An 18,154-nucleotide genomic window follows, 5' to 3' on the forward strand; every position below is an offset into this window, starting at 1 on the left:
GAGCATAACATGCGTTGCAGTTCCAGAAAAATACGCAAGGACTGGGAGAAAGAAATTTGTGTTATTTCACTCAAGTAACATCCCATCACCTTTTAATAGTCTACTGTTTCCAGCATGTCATATATCCTGTCCACTGTCAGGCTTGGAGGATTATACTACAAGGTTTTGTAAAACAACAGGTAGGGTTCAGTGAACACCGACTTATGGTCTATCTGTCACATCAGGTCTTTTCCAGTCTGCAGTAGTTTCTCAGTCTATTTTGCATGATTTTCACCCTGTTGAAAAGAACAGGTCAGGTATTTTGTGGGGTGTCCCACAATATGGATTTGTCTCTCATGTCTTCTCATGATTAGACTAGGGCCATGGGTAAATTAAACATGTCTAAGTTTGATGACAAGAAAAACTGTACAATATATTATTAACTCAGGTAAGGCTTGGCGTAGTGGTTCATGTCTGTAATCCCAATCTTTTGGCAGGGTGAGGCATGAGAATTCCTTAAGTCCAGGAGTTCAAGATCACTCTGGGCAACATGGTGAGACCCCATCTCTACAATAAATTTTTAAAATTAGCCAGGCTTGATGGTGCTTACCTGTAGCTTACCTGTAGCTATCTAGGAGACTGAGGCAGGAAGATTGCTTGAGCCCAGGAAGTCAAGGCTGCAGTGGGCCCTGTTCATGCCATTGTACTACAGCCTGGAACACAGAATTAGACCGTACCTCTTTTTTGAGGGGTGGGTGGTGGGGGAGGGTCTCACTCTGTTGCCTAGACTGGAATGCAGTGGCATGATCTTGGCTCACCGTAACCTCCGCCTCCTGGGTTCAAGTGATTCTCCTATCACAGCCTTCCGAGTAGCTGGGATTACAGGCACATGCCACTATTGCCTGGCTAATTTTTGTATTTTTAGTAGAGACAGAGTTTCACCATGTTGGCCAGGCTGAGAGACCATATCTCAAAAAAGAAAAAAAAAAAAGAAACACAAACTTAGAAAAAATAAGGAAACAAAGGAAATGTCAGTTAGTAAACTTAGAATACTGGTAAACTTCACAGGGCTAGGAAGTGTATTGAATTGGAGAATGCATACATGGAGCAATATTGGTAATGTTCTGTTTATTAAATTAGAAAGTGACTTTTAAAAATATAAACTTTTCCATGTAATATTTTCAAATGCTTTTATATCCATTTACAGAACAGTTACAGGGACAGTAAAGATGGTTTATATATACCCCAAAGAGTTTTCTTATTAATATCTTAAATTATTGTTGCATATTTGTCAAAATTAGCAAACCTGTATTATACATTATAATTCAATAACATCCACACTTTTGTTCAGATTTCTTAGTTTTCTTTTATTGTCCATTTTATGTTCTAGGATTTCATCCAGGATATCATATATTCTTAGAATACTTTTGCTTTTACAGTTTCTTAGACCTTTCTTGCTTTTGAGGACATTGACATCTCTCATATGGGATTTCACTGATGTTTTTCTCATGTTTTGACTGGAGTTGTGGGTTTTAGGGAAGAAGATTACAGAGAGAACATGCCATTTTCATCACATCATTTCAAGAGTACACACTATAAACATGCTTGTTACTGTTGATATTGTCTTGATAATTTCCATGAAATAATTTGGGTCGGGTATCTCCATTTCTTCAAGGAATCTTAGTTCTTTTTTGTTTGTTTGTTTGTTTGTTTTTGTTTTTGTGCTACCCTGCTCTACAGCAGCTTATAATTTAGCTGAATGACATGACAGCCATTTCTATTTTCTCTTTCATTTCTAAAGTTTTAGTAAAATAATATTAAATATATTGACTATTAGTTTTTGTTGTCATAAATGTAATTTTTGAGATTGCACAAAGGACACTTTCACACACTAATGATTTTCCAGTCCTCATTCATGATTCTATAAAGCAAAATTAGTTTCATAAAAACAATTCAGAATGCTGAATTGTAGCGTAAATCACATGGGTGGTAATTGACAAAGGATGTTAATAATGCTGTGCTAAATTAGAGGCAAATTAAAAATGCATTTTGGATCCATTTTGTTTTTGGGTCCTGTTTTTGTTTCTCAAGCTTTTGCTCATCATTTTCAATCACTGTCCTTTTCAGTTTTATTGGAAGAGATACCAAATATGAAATTACATTCTATGTAATTTATCCTCATTCAAGTATTGGCTTTTAAATGATATTTTCCCCCATCTTTTGGGTAGTACCCAAATGCAATAAGCATATACAATAGATAAAGGGTCATATTCTTTTGCTTATCCTGCAGCAAATTCACCTTCTCTTAGGAGCCATCTGTGCCTGAAGTACCCTCCAGCCTAAGAGAACCCTGGATGGAAACTTGTTTTAATTGACTCTGTCATGGTCCCCTAGATGATAATTTCCTCTCTGGGCACACACTCTTGTGTTACTCTTCTAATAAAATATTTTGCTTATTTGCCCCTTGGATTTGGGCTGTTACTGCTTTGATATGTATTTTCACATACACTTAAAACTTCAGTATCTAGCATTTTGAGGAAGATCTCTGTTGACCGGAGTTTATTAATGCTTTTTTTTCTTTTATTATTTTTATTTTTTTATAAGAAAAAGAATAAAGAAGAGGAAGAAAGAGAAAGAGGAAGAGGGAGAGAGAATGGGGGTATTGCTTTATTGCCCGGGCTAGAATGCAATCTAAATATGGGTATGCCTATAATTGTCCTTAATAATGGAGATACAGAAGAAAATGAGGGAAGAGAATAACAAACAAGGAGCCAACGAACATTTCGTTTAAACTTCTAAGTTGATATGATGTGGTACTGATCTACGTATTCCTGTATTGGGTGCATATATATTTAGGATCTTTAGCTCTTCTTCTTGTTGCATTGATCCTTTTATCATTATATAATGTCCTTCTTTGCTTCTTTTGATCTTTGTTGCTTAATTGTAACTTCTGCTTTTTATTTATTTATTTTAGCTCTCTGTTTGGTTGGTAAATCCTTCTCCATCCCTTGTTTTGAGTCTTTGTGTATCCTTGAATGTGAGATGGGTCTGGATGCAGCATACTGATGGGTTTTAGTTTTTTATTCAAATTGCCTGTCTGTCTTTGGATTGGGGGATTTAGTCAATTTAAATTTAGAATCAATAATAATATATGTGAGTTTAATACAGCCACTTAATATTAGCTGGCTATTTTGCCCATTAGTTGATGTAAATTCTTCATTATATTGATGCTCTTTTTGGTATATTTTTAGAAAGGCTGATACCGTTTGTTCCTTTCAGAAGCTCTTGTAAAGTAGGCCTGGTGGTGATGAAATCTCTGAGTGCTTGCTTATTCACAAAAAAACTTTATTTTTCCTTCACTTGTGAAGCTTAGTTTGGCTGGATGTGAAATTCTGGGCTGAAAGTTCTTTTCTTTAAGGATGTTGAATATTGGTCCCCACTCTCTTCTGGCTTGTAGGGTTTCTGCTGAGAGATCTGCTGTAAGTCTGATAGGCTTCCCTTTGTGGGTAACCTGACCTTTCTCTCTGGCTGCCCTTAGTATTTTCTCCTTCATTTCAACCCTGGTAAATCTGACGATTATGTGCCTTGGAGTTGCTCTTCTTGAGAAATATCTCTGTGGTGTTCTCTGTATTACCTGGAGTTGAATATTATCCTGCCTTACTAGGTTGGGAAAATTTTCCTGAATAATGTCCTGAAGCGTATTTTCCAGCTTGGATTCATTCTCTTCCTCACTTTGAGGTACACCTATCAAGCGTAGATTAGGTCTTTTCACATAGTCCCATATTTCTTGGAGACTTTGCTCGTTCCTTTTTATCCTTTTTTCTCTAATCTTGTCTTCTTGTTTTATTTCATTGAGTTGGTCTTCGACCTCTGATATCCTTTCTTCTGCTTGATCAATTCAGCTGTTAAAACTTGTGCATACTTCACGAAGTTCTCGTATTGTGTTTTTCAGCTCCATCAATTCACTTATATTCCTCTCTAAATTGTGTATTCTTGTTAACATTTCGTCAAATCTTTTTTCAAAGTTCTTAGTTTCTTTGGATTGGTTTAAAACAAGTTCTTTTAATTCACAGAAGTTTCTCATTATCCACATTTTGAAGCCTGCTTCTGTAATTGGAACACACTCGTTCTCCATCAAGCCTTGTTCCGTTGCTGATGAGGAACTGTGATCCCCCGCTGAGGGAGAGGCGTTCTGATCTTGGGTGTTCTCAGCCTTTTTTGGCTGTTTTCTTCCCTTTGTTATAAATTTATCCATCTGTGGTCTTTGTATTTACCGTCTTTGTAATTGGTTTTCTGAGTGGACGTCCGACTTATTGATTCTCAGCTCCGAAATCTGAGCAACCCACTGCACTGACTAAATCAGCGGCTAAATCAGTTCCTTATATTGGTGAATAATAAGGTAGTTTTTGTTCCCCTTTCTATGTTGCTCTTTTTAAAAAGAAGTCATCATGCCCAGCACATATTTAAGAATTGGAAAAACATGCCCCACCTCCTGTTAGGCAGAGTTTCTACAATGTCATATGTGTTTCTTTACCATGGACAATTTATCTATTCTGATCTATGCATTATTTATATTCATTTGTTTAATATATCATATAAAAATATATGAAATCACAAATATTTACTTCAAACTATAATTACTAGTTTATTTATTTTGTTCCTCCAGTTCTTCTAGAGTTTGTCACGTAAGGTCTTTTAGGTGGCTTTTATACCATTTTGACACACCCATGTCATTGCAGTTTGATTTTGTTTTGTTGTTTGTTGTTTTATTGCTTTGTTCATTGTGTTACTGTTTAGCATTTCACTACTTCTGGCACTACAAAATGCTCCAGGTTAATTGTCTTGATTCCCTACCTAAGCCTAATGTTCACATTTCTTCAAGGAATTTTTCTTTTTATTGATGTCTAGTATTAGCAACAATTATCTGGGCAGTGGGTGCACACATTATTACTAGGTGATCTGTTGATTCTGGGCCTCGACAGCTGACGGAAATGTATGTGTGCATATTAACTCCACAAAAACACATATGTAAAAATATATCTACATTTATCTATGTATATCTATAGAAATTTAAGCATGAATTTCTACTAATAGTTCCAGCATTGTGTATTATATCCAGTACCACATGAATGCATTTGCCTATTTTTACTACTTGCATGTAACCTCTCATTCTAACAATGAGAAAATTGCCCTCCTTTATGAAAACGTTGAGTCCCAAAATACATGCAGACTGGTAACAGAGTTGGTCATTCATACTCCCGTAGGAAAGAACATTATTAATTGAAGTGTGCAATTACATTATTTTACCTACATTTCTCAATGGAATGCCCTATTAAATAATGTCTTAATATGTGTGAATTTTTATGCACTCTTTGTGATATAAAGTTCTGTAGAATTTTACAAATAGTAGCATTAACTGACCATTTTAGTAGCACAGAGAATAATTTCACTGCTGGAAAGAAATCTGTATTCGACCTTTCTCTCACAAGCTCCTAGTAGCCGGTAATCATTTTACTATAATTTCATCTTTCCCCAGTGTCATACAAATAATATGGAACACTATATAGTGATGCAAACTACCTTCGTTTTCTTATAAATATGCCTTTAAGATTAGTGAAGCAGTGAAGTGTATCTCACAATGAATTTGGTTGGCATTTTACTAAGGACTAAATTTGTTGAGCCTTGTATATTTGTATAGCTTCTTTGGGAAAATGTCTATGCACACAAAAATTGTGCCCACTATTATTTTTTAAATTATGCTTTAAGTTCTGGGGTACATGTGCAGAGCATGCAGGTTTGTTACATACGTATACACGTGCCGTGGTGGTTGGCTGCATCCATTACCCTATCGTCTACATTAGGTATTTATCCTGATGTTATCCGTCCCCTAGCCCCCAACTCCAGACAGGCCCCAGATTGTGATGTTCTCCTCCCTGTGTCCATGTGTTCTCATTATTCAGTGCCAACTTATGAGTGAGAACACATGGTGTTTGGTTTTCTGTTCTTGTGTTAGTTTGCCGAGAATGATGGTTTCCAGCTTCAACCATGTCCTTGCAAAAAACATGAACTCATCCATTTTTATGGCTGCATAGTGTTCCATGGTGTATTATGTGCCACATTTTCTTTGTCCAGTCTATCACTGATGGACATTTGGGTTGTTTCCAAGTCTGCTATTGTGAAGAGTGCTGCAATAAACATAGATGTGCATGTGTCTTTATAATAGAATGATTTATAATCCTTTGGGTATATACCCAGTAATGGGATTTCTGAGTCAAATGGTATTTCTAGTTCTAGACCTTGAGAAATCACCACACTCTTCCACATGGTTGAACTAATTTACACTCCCACCAACAGTGTAAAAGTGTTCCTATCTCTTTACATCCTCTACAGCATGTGTTGTCTCCTGATTTTTAAATGATCATCATTCTAACTGGTGTGAAGTGGTACCTCATTGTGGTTTGATCTTCATTTCCCTAATGGCCAGAGATGATGAGTTTTTTTTCATATATTTCTTAGCTGCATAAATGTCTCCCTTTGAGAAGTATCTGTTCATATCCTTTGCCCACTTTTTGATGGGGTGTTTGTTTTTTGCTTGTAAATTTAAGTTCTTTGTACAGATTCTGAATATTAGCCCACTGTCAGATGGGTAGATTGCAACAATTTTCTCCCACTCTGTTGGTTGCCAGTTAACTCTAATGATAGTTTCTTTTGATGTACAGAAGTTCTTTAATTAGGGCCGGGCGCGGTGGCTCAAGTCTGTAATCCCAGCACTTTGGGAGGCCGAGGCAGGTGGATCACGAGATCAAGAGATCAAGACCATCCTGGTCAACATGGTGAAACCCCGTCTCTACTAAAAATGCAAAAAAATTAGCTGGGCATGGTGGCGCGTGCCTGTAATCCCAGCTACTCAGGAGGCTGAGGCAGGAGAATTGCCTGAACCCAGGAGGCGGAGGTTGCGGTGAGCCGAGACCGTGCCATTGCACACCAGCCTGGGTAACGAGCCAAACTCCGTCTCAAAAAAAAAAAAAAAAAAAAAAGAAGTTCTTTAATTAGATCCCATTTGTCTATTTTGGATTTTGTTGCCATTGCTTTTAGTGTTTGAGTCATGAAGTCCCTGCCCATGCGTATGTCCTGAATGGTATTGCGTAGGTTTTGTTGTAGGGTTTTTATGGTTTTAGGTCTTACATTTAAATCTTTAATGCATCTTCAGTTAATTTTTGTATAGAGTGTAAGAAAGGGATCCAGTTTCTGCTTTCTGCATATGGCTAGCCAGTTTTCCCAACACCATTTATTAAAAAGGGAATCCTTTCCCATTGCTTGTTTTTGTCAGGTTTGTCAAAGATTAGATAGTTGTAGATGTGTGGCATTGCTTCCAAGGCCTCTGTTCTGTTCTATTGGTCTATAGCTCTGTTTTGGTACCAGTACCATGCTATTTTGATTACTGTAGCCTTGTAGTACAGTTTGAAGTCAGGCAGCATGAAGCCTGCAGCTTTGGTCTTTTTGCTTAGGGTTGTCTTGGCTATGCAGGCTCTCTTTGGATTCCATATGATGTTTAAAGTAGTTATTTCTAGTTCTGCGAAGAAGGTAATTGGTACTTGACGGGGATAGCATTGGATCTATATATTACTTTGGGCACTATGGCCATTTTCACAATACTGATTCTTCCTAACCATGAGCATGGAATGTTTCTCCATCTGTTTGTATCCTCTCTTATTTCGTTGAGCAGTGGCTTGTAGTTCTCCTTGAAGAGGTTCTTTACATCCTTTGTTAATCGTATTCCTAGGTATTTTATTCTCTTTGTAGCAGTTGTGAATGGGAGTTCACTCTTGATTTGGCTCTCTGTTTGTCTATTATTGGTGTATAGGAATGCTTGTGATTTCTGCACATTGATTTTGTATCCCGAGAATTTCCTGAAGTTGCTTATCAGTTTCAGGAGCTTTTGGGCTGACGATGTGGTCTTCTAAATATACAGTCATGTAGTCTGCAAATAGAGGTAATTTGACTCCCTCCTTTCCTAATTAAATACACTTTTTTTCCCTTGCTTGATTGCTCTGGCTAGAACTTCCAATACTATATTGAATACGAGTGGTGAGAGAGGGCATCCTTGCCTAGTGCCAGATTTCAAAGAGAATGCTTCCAGTTTTTGCATGTTCAGTATGATATTGGCTGTCAGTTTGTCATAAATAGCTTTTGTTATTTTGTGGCATGTTCCATCAATACCTAGTTTATTGAGGGTTTTAGCATAAAGGGTTGTTGAATTTTGTCAAAGGACTTCTCTGTATCTATTCAGATAATTGTGTGGTTTTTGTCTTTGGTTCTGTTTATGTGATGGATTACATTTATACATTTACGTATGTTGAACCAGCCTTGCATCCTGGGGATGAAGTGTACTCGATCGTGATGAATAAGCTTTTGATGTGCTGCTGGATTCAGTTTTCCAGTATTTTATTGAAAATTTTTGCATCGATGTTCATCATGGATATTGGCTTGTAGTTTTCTTTTTTAGTTGAGTGTCTGCTGGTTTTGGTATCAGGATTACATTGATCTCATAAAATTAGTTAGGGAGGATTCCCTCTTTTTGTTTGTTTGGAATAGTTTCAGAAGGAATGGTATCAGTTCCTGTTTGTACCTCTGGTAGAATTCAGCTGTGAACCCATCTGGACCTGGACTTTTTTAGGTTAGTAAACTATTAATTGTAGCCTCAACTTCAATCCTTGTTATTGGTGTATTCAGGGATTCAACTTTTTCCTGGTTTAGTCTTGGGAGGGTCCAAATGTCCAGGAATTTATTCATTTCTTCCAGATTTACTGGTTTATATGCATAGAGTTGTTTGCAGCAATCTCTGATGGTAGTTTGTAGTTCCGTGGAATAGGTGGTGAGATCCCCTTTATCATTTTTTATTGCATCTATTTGATTCTTCTCTCTCTTTTTTTAATTATCCTGGCTAGTGGTCTCTTTTTTTTATCTTTTCAAAAAACCAGCTCCTGGATTTACTGATTTTTTTTTATTGCATTTTAGGTTTTGGGGTACATGTGAAGAACATGAAAGATTGTTGCATAGGTACATACATGACAGTGTGATTTGCTGCCTTCCTTCCCCTCACCTGTATCTGTCATTTCTCCCCATGCTATTTCTCTCCACCTCCCCACACCCCCATCCCTTCCCCATTTCCCCCCAACGGACCCCAGTGTGTAGTGCTCCCCTCCCCATGTCCACGTGTTCTCATTGTTCAACACCCGCTGAGTGAGAACATTCGGTGTTTGATTTCCTGCTCTTGTGTCAGTTTGCTGAGAATGATCGTTTCCAGGTTCATCCATGTCCCTACAAAGGACATGAACTCATCATTTTTTATGGCTGCGTAATATTTCATGGTGTAAATGTACCACATTTTCCCTGTCCAGTCTATCATTGATGGGCATTTGTGTTGGTTCCAGGTCTTTGCTATTGTAAACAGTGCTGCAATGAACATTCGTGTGCATGTGTCCTTATAGTAGAATGATTTATAATCCTTTGGATATATACCCAGTAGTGGGATTGCTGGGTCAAATGGGATTTCTATTTTTAGGTCATTGAGGAATCGCCAGACTGTCTTCCACAATGGTTGAACTAGTTTACACTCCTACCAACAGTGTAAAAGTGTTCCTATTTCTCCACACCCTCTCCAGCATCTGCTGTCTCCAGATTTTTTAATGATCACCATTCTAACTGGTGTGAGATGGTATCTCAATGTAGTTTTGATTTGCGTTTCTCTAATGACCAGTGATGATGAGCATTTTTTAATATGTTTGTTGGCCTCCTGTATGTCTTCTTTTGTAAAGTGTCTCTTCATATCCTTTGCCCACTTTTGAATGGGCTTGTTTGTTTTTTTCTTGTAGATCTGTTTTAGTTCTTTGTAGATTCTGGATATCAGCCCTTTGTCAGATGGGTAGACTGCAAAGTTTTTTTCCCATTCTGTTGGTTGCTAATTCACTCTAATGACTGTTTCTTTTGCCATGCAGAAGCTGTGGAGTTTGATTAGGTCCCATTTGTCTATTTTGGCTTTTGTTGCCAATGCTTTTGGCATTTTGGTCATGAAGTGCTTGCCTATGCCTATGTCCTGAATGGTTTTGCCTAGATTTTCTTCTAGGGTTTTTATGGTGTTAGGTCTGATGTTTAAGTCTTTAATCAATCTGGAGTTAATTTTAGGGAAAGGTGTCAGGAAGGGGTCCTGTTTCTGCTTTCTGCACATGGCTAGCCAGTTTCCCCAACACCATTTATTAAACAGGGAATCCTTTCCCCATTGCTTGTTTTTGTCAGGTTTGTCGAAGATCGGAGGGTTGTAGATATGTTGTGTTTCGTCCAAGGCCTCTGTTCTGTTCCATTGGTCTATATCTCTGTTTTGGTACCAGTACCATGCTGTTTTGATTACTGTAGCCTTGTAGTATAGTTTGAAATTCAGTAGTGTGATGCCTCCTGCTTTGTTCTTTTGGCTTAGAATTGACTTGGCTATGCGGGCTCTCTTTTGGTTCCATATGAAGTTTAAGGTGTTTTTTTCCAGTTCTGTGAAGAAGGTTCTTGGTAGCTTGATGGGAATAGCATTGAATCTGTAAATTACTCTGGGCAGTATGGCCATTTTCACGATGTTGATTCTTCCTAACCATGAACATGGAATGTTTTTCCATCTGTTTGTGTCCTCTCTTACTTCCTTGAACAATGGCTTGTAGTTGTCCTTGAAGGGATCCTTTACATTCCTTGTTAGTTGTATTCCTAGGTATTTTATTCTCTTTGTAGCAATTGTGAATGGCAGTTCGTTCTTGATTTGGCTCTCTTTAAATCTGTTACTGGTGTATAGGAATGCTTGTGATTTTTGCACATTGATTTTGTATCCTGAGACTTTGCTGAAGTTGTTTATCAGTTTCAGGAGATTTTGGGCTGAGATGATGGGGTCTTCTAGATATACAATCATGTCATCTGCAAATAGAGACAGTTTGATTTCCTCCTTTCCTATTTGAATACCCTTTATTTCTTTTTCTTACCTGATTGCTCTGGCTAGAACTTCCAGTACTATATTGAATAGGAGTGGTGAGAGAGGGCATCCTTGTCTAGTGCCAGATTTCAATGGGAATGCTTCGTTTTTGTGCATTCAGTATGATATTGGCTGTTGGTTTGTCATAAATAGCTTTTATTGTTTTGAGATACGTTCCATCAATACCTAGTTTATTGAGGGTTTTTAGCATAAAGGGCTGTTGAATTTTGTCAAAGGCCTTCTCTGCATCGATGTAATCATGTGGTTTTTGTCTTTGGTTCTGTTTATGTGGTGAATTACGTTTATGGACTTGCATATGTTGAACCAGCCTTGCATCCCCAGGATGAATCCTACTTGATCATGGTGGATAAGCTTTTTGATGTGCTGTTGCGATCAACTTGCCAGTATTTTATTGAAGATTTTTGCATCTATGTTCATCATGGATATTGGCCTGAAGTTTTCTTTTCTTGTTGAGTCTCTGCCGGGTTTTGGTATCAGGATGATATTTGTCTCATAAAATGATTTGGGAAGGATTTCCTCTTTTTGGATTGTCTGGAATAGTTTCAGAAGGACTGGTACCAGGCCGGGCGTGGTGGCTCAAGCCTGTAATCCCAGCACTTTGGGAGGCCGAGGCGGGTGGATCACGAGGTCGATAGATCGAGAACATCCTGGTCAACATGGTGAAACCCCGTCTCTACTAAAAATACAAAAAATTAGCTGGGCATGGTGGCACATGCCTGTAATCTCAGCTACTCAGGAGGCTGAGGCAGGAGAATTGCCTGAACCCAGGAGGCGAAGGTTGCGGTGAGCCGAGATCGCGCCATTGCACTCCAGCCTGGGTAACAAGAGCGAAACTCCGTCTCAAAAAAAAAAAAAAAAAAAAAAAGAAGGACTGGTACCAGCTCCTCTTTGTATGACTGGTAGAATTCGGCTGTCAACCCATCTGGACCTGGGCTTTTTTTGGGTGGTAGGCTCTTAATTGCTGCCTCAACTTCAGACCTTGTTATTGGTCTATTCAGGGTTTCGACTTCTTCCTGGTTTAGGCTTGGGAGGATGCAGGTCTCCAGGAATTTATCCATTTCTTCCAGGTTTATTAGTTTATGTGCATAGAGTTTTTTCTTTTTTCTTTTTCTTTTTTTTTTTTTTTTTTTGAGACGGAGTTTCGCTCTTGTTGCCCAGGCTGGAGTGCAATGGCGCGATCTCAGCTCACCACAACCTCCGCCTCCTGGGTTCAGGCAATTCTCCTGCCTCAGCCTCCTGAGTAGCTGGGATTACAGGCACATGCCACCATGCCCAGCTAATTTTTAGTATTTTTAGTAGAGACGGGGTTTCACCCTCTTGGCCAGGATGGTCTCGATCTCTCGACCTCGTGATCCACCCGCCTCGGCCTCCCAAAGTGCTGAGATTACAGGCTTGAGCCACCACGCCCGGCCAGAGTTTTTTCTAATAATCTCTGATGATGGTTTGTATTTCTGTGGAATCTGTGGTGATATCCCCTTTATCGTTTTTTATTGCATCAATTTGGTTATTCTCTCTTTTCTTTTGTAGTAATCTGGCTAGTGGTCTGTCTATTTGTTGATCTTTTCGAAAAACCAGCTCCTGGTTTTATTGATTTTTTGAAGAGTTTTTTGTGTCTCTATTTCCTTCAGTTCTGCTCTGATTTTAGTTATTTCCTGTCTTCTGCTAGGTTTTGAGTTTTTTTTATCTTGCTCCTCTAGCTCTTTCAATTTTGATGATAGGGTGTCAATTTTAGATCTCTCCTTTCTTCTCATGTGGGCATTCATTGCTATATATTTTCCTCTAGAGACTGCTTTAAATGTGTCCCAGAGATTCTGGTATGTTATGTCTTTATTCTCATTGGTTTCAAATAACATCTTTATTTCTGCCTTCATTTCATTGTTTATCCAGTCAACATTCAAGAGCAAGTTGTTCAGTTTCCATGAAGCTGTGCGGTTCTGAGTTAGTTTCTGCATTCTGAGTTCTAACTCGATTGCACTGTGGTCTGAGAGACTGTTTGTTATGATTTCCGTTCTTTTGCATTTGCTGAGGAGTGATTTATTGCCAATTATGTGGTCAGTTTTAGAGTAGGTGTGATGTGCTGCTGAGAAAAATGTATATTCTGTGGATTTGGGGTGGAGAGTTCTGTAAATGTCTATTAGGTTTGCTTGTTCCAGGTCTGAGTTCAGGTCCTGGATATCCTTGTTAATTTTCTGTCTGGATGATCTGTCTAATATTGACAATGGGGTGTTAAAGTCTCGCACTATTATTGTGTGGGAGTCTAAGTCTCTTTGTAAGTCATTAAGAATTTGCCTTATGTATCTGGGTGCTCCTGTATTGGGTACGTATGTATTTAGGATTGTTAGCTCTTGCTGTTGCAGTGATCCTTTTACCATTATGTAATGTCCTTCTTTGTCTCTTTTGATCTTTGTTGCTTTAAAGTCTATTTTATCAGAGATGAGAATTGCAACTCCTGTTTTTTTTTTTTTTTTTTTTTTTTTTGCTCTCCATTTGCTTGGTAGATCTTCCTTCATCCCTTTATTTTGAGCCTTTGTGTATCCTTGCATGTAAGATGGGTTTCCTGGATACAGCACACTGATGGGTTTTGGCTTTTTATCCAATTTGCCAGTCTGTGTCTTTTGATTGGGGCATTTAGTCCATTTACATTTAGGGATAGTATTATTATGTGTGAATTTGATGCTGTCGTTTTGATGCTAGCTGGCTGCTTTGTTGGTTAGTTGATGCAGATTCTTAATTGTGTTGATGCTTTTTACCATTTGGTATGTTTTTGGAGTGGCTGGTACTGGTTATTCCTTTATATGTGTAGAGCTTCTTTCAGGAGTTCTTGTAGAGCAGGTTTGGTGGTGATGAAATCTCTGAGTACTTGCTTGTTCGCAAAGGATTTTATTTTTCCTTCACTTATGAAGCTTAGTTTGGCTGGATAGGAGATTCTGGGTTGAAAGTTCTTTTCTTTAAGGATGTTGAATATTGCCCCTAATCTCTTCTGGCTTGTAGGGTTTCTGCTGAGAGATCTTCTGTGAGTCTAATGGGCTTTCCTTTGTTGGTAACCCGACCTTTCTCTCTGGCTGCCCTTAGCATTTTCTCTTTCATTTCAACCCTGATGAATCTGACAGTTATGTGCCTTGGGGTTGCTCTTCTTGAGGAGTATCTTTGTGGTGTTCTCTGTATTTTCTGGACTTGGAATATTGGCCTGCCTTGCTAAGTTGGGGAAGTTTTCCTGGATAATATCCTGAAGAGTATTTTCCAGCTTGGATTCATTCTCTTCGTCACATTCAGGTACACCTATCAAACATAGATTTGGTCTTTTCACATAATCCCACATTTCTTGAAGATTTTATTCATTCCTTTTTGCCCCTTTTTCTCTGTTCTTGCCTTCTCCTTTTATTTCATTGAGTTGATCTTTGATCTCTGATATCCTTTCTTCTGTTTGGTCAATTCAGCTGTTGAAACTTGTGCATGCTTCGCAAAGTTCTTGTGTTGTGTTTTTCAGCTCCATCAGTTCACTTATATTCCTCTCTATGTTGTTCATTCTCGTTAGCATTTCGTCAAATCTCTTTTCAAGGCTCTTAGTTTCTTTGCATTGGGTTAGAACATGTTCTTTTAGCTCACTGTAGTTTCTTACTACCCAACTTCTGAAGTCTGTCATTTCATCACACTTCTTCTCCATCCGGTCTTGTTCCCTTGCTGGTGAGGACTTGTGATCCCTTTTAGGAGGAGAGGTGTTCTGGTTTCTGGAGTTTTCATCCTTTTTGCACTGGTTTCTTCCCATCTTTGTGGGTTTATCCACCTGTTGTCTTTGTAGTTACCGTCTTTCAGATTGGGTCTCTGAGTGAGCTTCCAGTTTCTGGATGCTGAAGTTACTTCTTTTTTTTTTTTTTTAAGCTTTCCTTCTAACAGTCTGGCCCCTCTGCTGTAGGACTGCTGAGGTCCACTCCAGGCCCTGCTTGCCTGGGGATCACCTGCAGCAGCTGCAGAACAGTAAGGGTTGCTACCAGTTTCCTCTTCTGCTATCTTTGTCCCAGAAGGTTGCTCGCCAAATGTCAATCCATTCTCTCCTTTATGAGGTGACTCTTGGGATCTATGGGGGTCAGGGAGCTGCTTGAGGAGACAGTCTGTCTTTTATTGGGGCTCAACTCCTGAGCTTTGAGCTCCGTTGTTCATTCAGAGCTGCTGGGCAGGTACGTTTAGGTCTGCTGCAGCTGAACTCATAAACCGCTTTTTGTTCCCAGGTGCTCTGTCCCGGGGAGTTAGGGCTTTATGAGTTTCCGTTGTGCTGCTGCTCCCTTTTTTTTTTTCTTTCACGGCTGCCCTGCAGTTAGGAGTCTGCCTAGCCCCTGTCTGCCTGTAGAGGCTTTGCTGAGCTGCTGTGGGCTCCACCCAGCTGCCGTGTGATCTCCCTGCAGTCACTCTGCACTTTCACTGGGAGCTGAAGTCCTGAGCTGTTCTTAGTCAGCCATCTTCCCAGCAGTCCGATTTACTGATTTTTTTGAAGAGTTCTTTGTGTCTCTATCTCCTTCAGTTCTGCTCTGATCTTAGTTATTTCTTGTCTTCTGTTAGCTTTTGAGTCTTTTTTTATCTTGCTTCTGTAACTCAATTTTGATGATAGAGTGTTGATTTTAGATCTTTCCTTGCTTCTCATGTGAGCATTTATTGCTGTAAGTTTCCCTCTAGACACTGCTTTAAATGTGGCAGAGATTCTGGTATGATGTATCTTTGTTCTCATTGGTTTCAAAGAACATCTTTATTTCTGCCTCTATTTCATTATTTATCCAGTCGACATTCAGGAGCCAGTTGTTCAGTTTCCATGTACTTGTGCAGTTTTGCATTAGTTTCATAATCCTTCATTCTAATTTGATTGTGCTGTGGTCTGCGAGACTGATTGTTATGATTTCCGTTCTTTTGCATTTGCTGAGGAGTGATTTACTTCCAATTATGTGGTCGATTTTAGAATAAGTGCAATGTGGTGCTGAGAAGAATGTATATTATGTGGATTTGGGGTGGAGAGTTCTGTAGATGTCTGTTAGGTTCGCTTGGTTCAGATCTGCGTTCAGCTCCTGGATGTCCTTCTTGATTTTCTGTCTCATTGATCTGTCCAATATTGACAGTGGAGTGTTAAAGTCACCCACTATTTTTGTGCAGGAGTCTAAGTCTCTTTGTAGGTCATTAAGAACTTGCTTTACGTATCTGGGTGCTCCTGTATTGGGTGTGTATATATTTAGGATAGTTAGCTTTTCTTGTTGTATTGATCCTTTTACCATTATGTAATGCCCTTCTTTGTCTCTTTTGGTCTTTGTTGATTTAAAGTTCGTTTTATCAAAGACTAACATTGTAACCCCTGCTTTTTTTTTTTTTTTTTTTTTTTTTTTTTTTGGCTATCCATTTGCTTGGTAAATCTTCTTCCATCCCTTTATCTTGAGTCTGTGTGTGTCTTTGTACATGAGATGTGTCTCCTAAATACAGCACATAGATGGGTCTTGACTTTTTATCCAGTTTACCAGTCTGTGTCTTTTGATTGGGGCATTTAGGCCGTGTACATTTAATGTTAATATTGTGTGTGAATTTGATCATGCCATTTTGTTACTGGCTGGTTGTTTTGCCCATTGATTGGCACAGTTTCTTCACTGCATTGTCTTTACCATTTGGTTCGTTTTTTCAGTGGCTGGTACTGGTTGTTCCTTTCAGTGTTTAGTGCTTCCTTCAGGAGCTCTTGTAAGGCAGGTCTAGTGGTGAAGAAATCTCTCAGCAATTGCTTGTCCATAAAGGATTTTATTTCTCCTTCACTTCTGAAGCTTAGTTTGGCTGGATATGAAATTCTGGGTTAAAAGTTATCTTATTTAGGCTGGGCGTGGTGGCTCAAGCCTGTAATCCCAGCACTTTGGGAGGCCGAGGCGGGTGGATCACGAGGTTGAGAGATCGAGACCATCCTGGTCAACATGGTGAAACCCCGTCTCTACTAAAAATACAAAACATTAGCTGGGCATAGTGGCACGTGCCTGTAATCCCAGCTACTCAGGAGGCTGAGACAGGAGAATTGCTTGAACCCAGGAGGCGGAGGTTGCGGTGAGCCGAGATTGTGCCATTGCACTCTAGCCTGGGTAACAAGAGCGAAACTCCGTCTCAAAAAAAAAAAAAAAAAAGTTATCTTATTTAAGGGTGTTGAATATTGGCCCCTACTCTCTCCTGGCTTGTAGGGTTTCTCTGGAGAGATCTGCTGTGAGTCTGCTGGGCTTCCCTTTGTGGGTGATCTGACCTTTCTCTCTGGCTGCCCTTAGCATTTTTCCTTCATTACAACCCTGGTGAATCTATTATGTGCCTTGGGGTTGCTCTTCTTGAGGAGTATCTTTGTGGTGGTCCCTGTGTTTCCTAGATTTGAATGTTGGCCTGCCTTGCTAGGTTGGGGAGTTTCTCTTGGGTAGTATCCTGAATAGTGTTTTCCAGCTTGGTTTCATTCTCCCCGTCACCATGAGGCACACCAATCAAGTATAGATTAGGTCTTTTCACCTAATCGCTTATTTCTTAGAGGCGTTGTTCATTCCTTTTAACTGGTTTTTTTTTTCTCTTTTTTTGCCATCTAGTTTTATTTCATTGAGTTGATCTTAAATCTCTGACATCCTTTCTTCTACTTGTTCAATTCAGCTTTTGAAACTTATATATGCTTCATGAAGTTCTCGTGCTGTATTTTTCAGCTGCATCAAGTTGTTTATATTCTTCTGTAAGCTGGTTATTCTAGTTAGCATTTCATCTAACCTTTTTTCAAGGTTCTTATTTTCTTTGCATTGGGTTAGAACATGTTCCTTTAGCTCAGAGAAGTTTGTTATTACAGACCTGCTGAAGCCTGCTTCCGTCAATTTGTCAAACTCGTTCTCCACCCTGTTTTGTTCCCTTACTGGTGAGGAGTTGTGATCTCTTGGTGAAGAAGCGGCATTCTGGTCTTTGATGGTTTCATCCTTTTTGTACTAGTTTCTTCCCATCTTTGTGGATTTATCTGGCTTTGATCTCAGGGAGCTGCTTGAGGAGGCAGCCTTTCCTTTGTCTGCCTGCAGAGGCACTGCCGGGCTGCCACAAATTCAGTGGAACTGCTGTGTATATTTCCTGCATCTTTTGTTTACACAGCAAAATTTGACCCTCTTCTGCAATGGCGGCTGCCCTTCC

The 18,154-nt window shown here is 39.2% G+C and overlaps 1 protein-coding gene across 5 annotated transcripts in view; it reads left to right on the forward strand.

Moving 5' to 3' along the window:
- LOC120368057 (nuclear pore-associated protein 1) overlaps window positions 1-18,154 on the forward strand; it is a 192,541-nt gene that overhangs the window by 64,496 nt on the left and 109,891 nt on the right. The window lies entirely within an intron of this gene.

Source organism: Saimiri boliviensis, chromosome 5 (genome assembly GCF_048565385.1).
Source record: "Saimiri boliviensis isolate mSaiBol1 chromosome 5, mSaiBol1.pri, whole genome shotgun sequence".
Taxonomy (NCBI): domain Eukaryota; kingdom Metazoa; phylum Chordata; class Mammalia; order Primates; family Cebidae; genus Saimiri; species Saimiri boliviensis.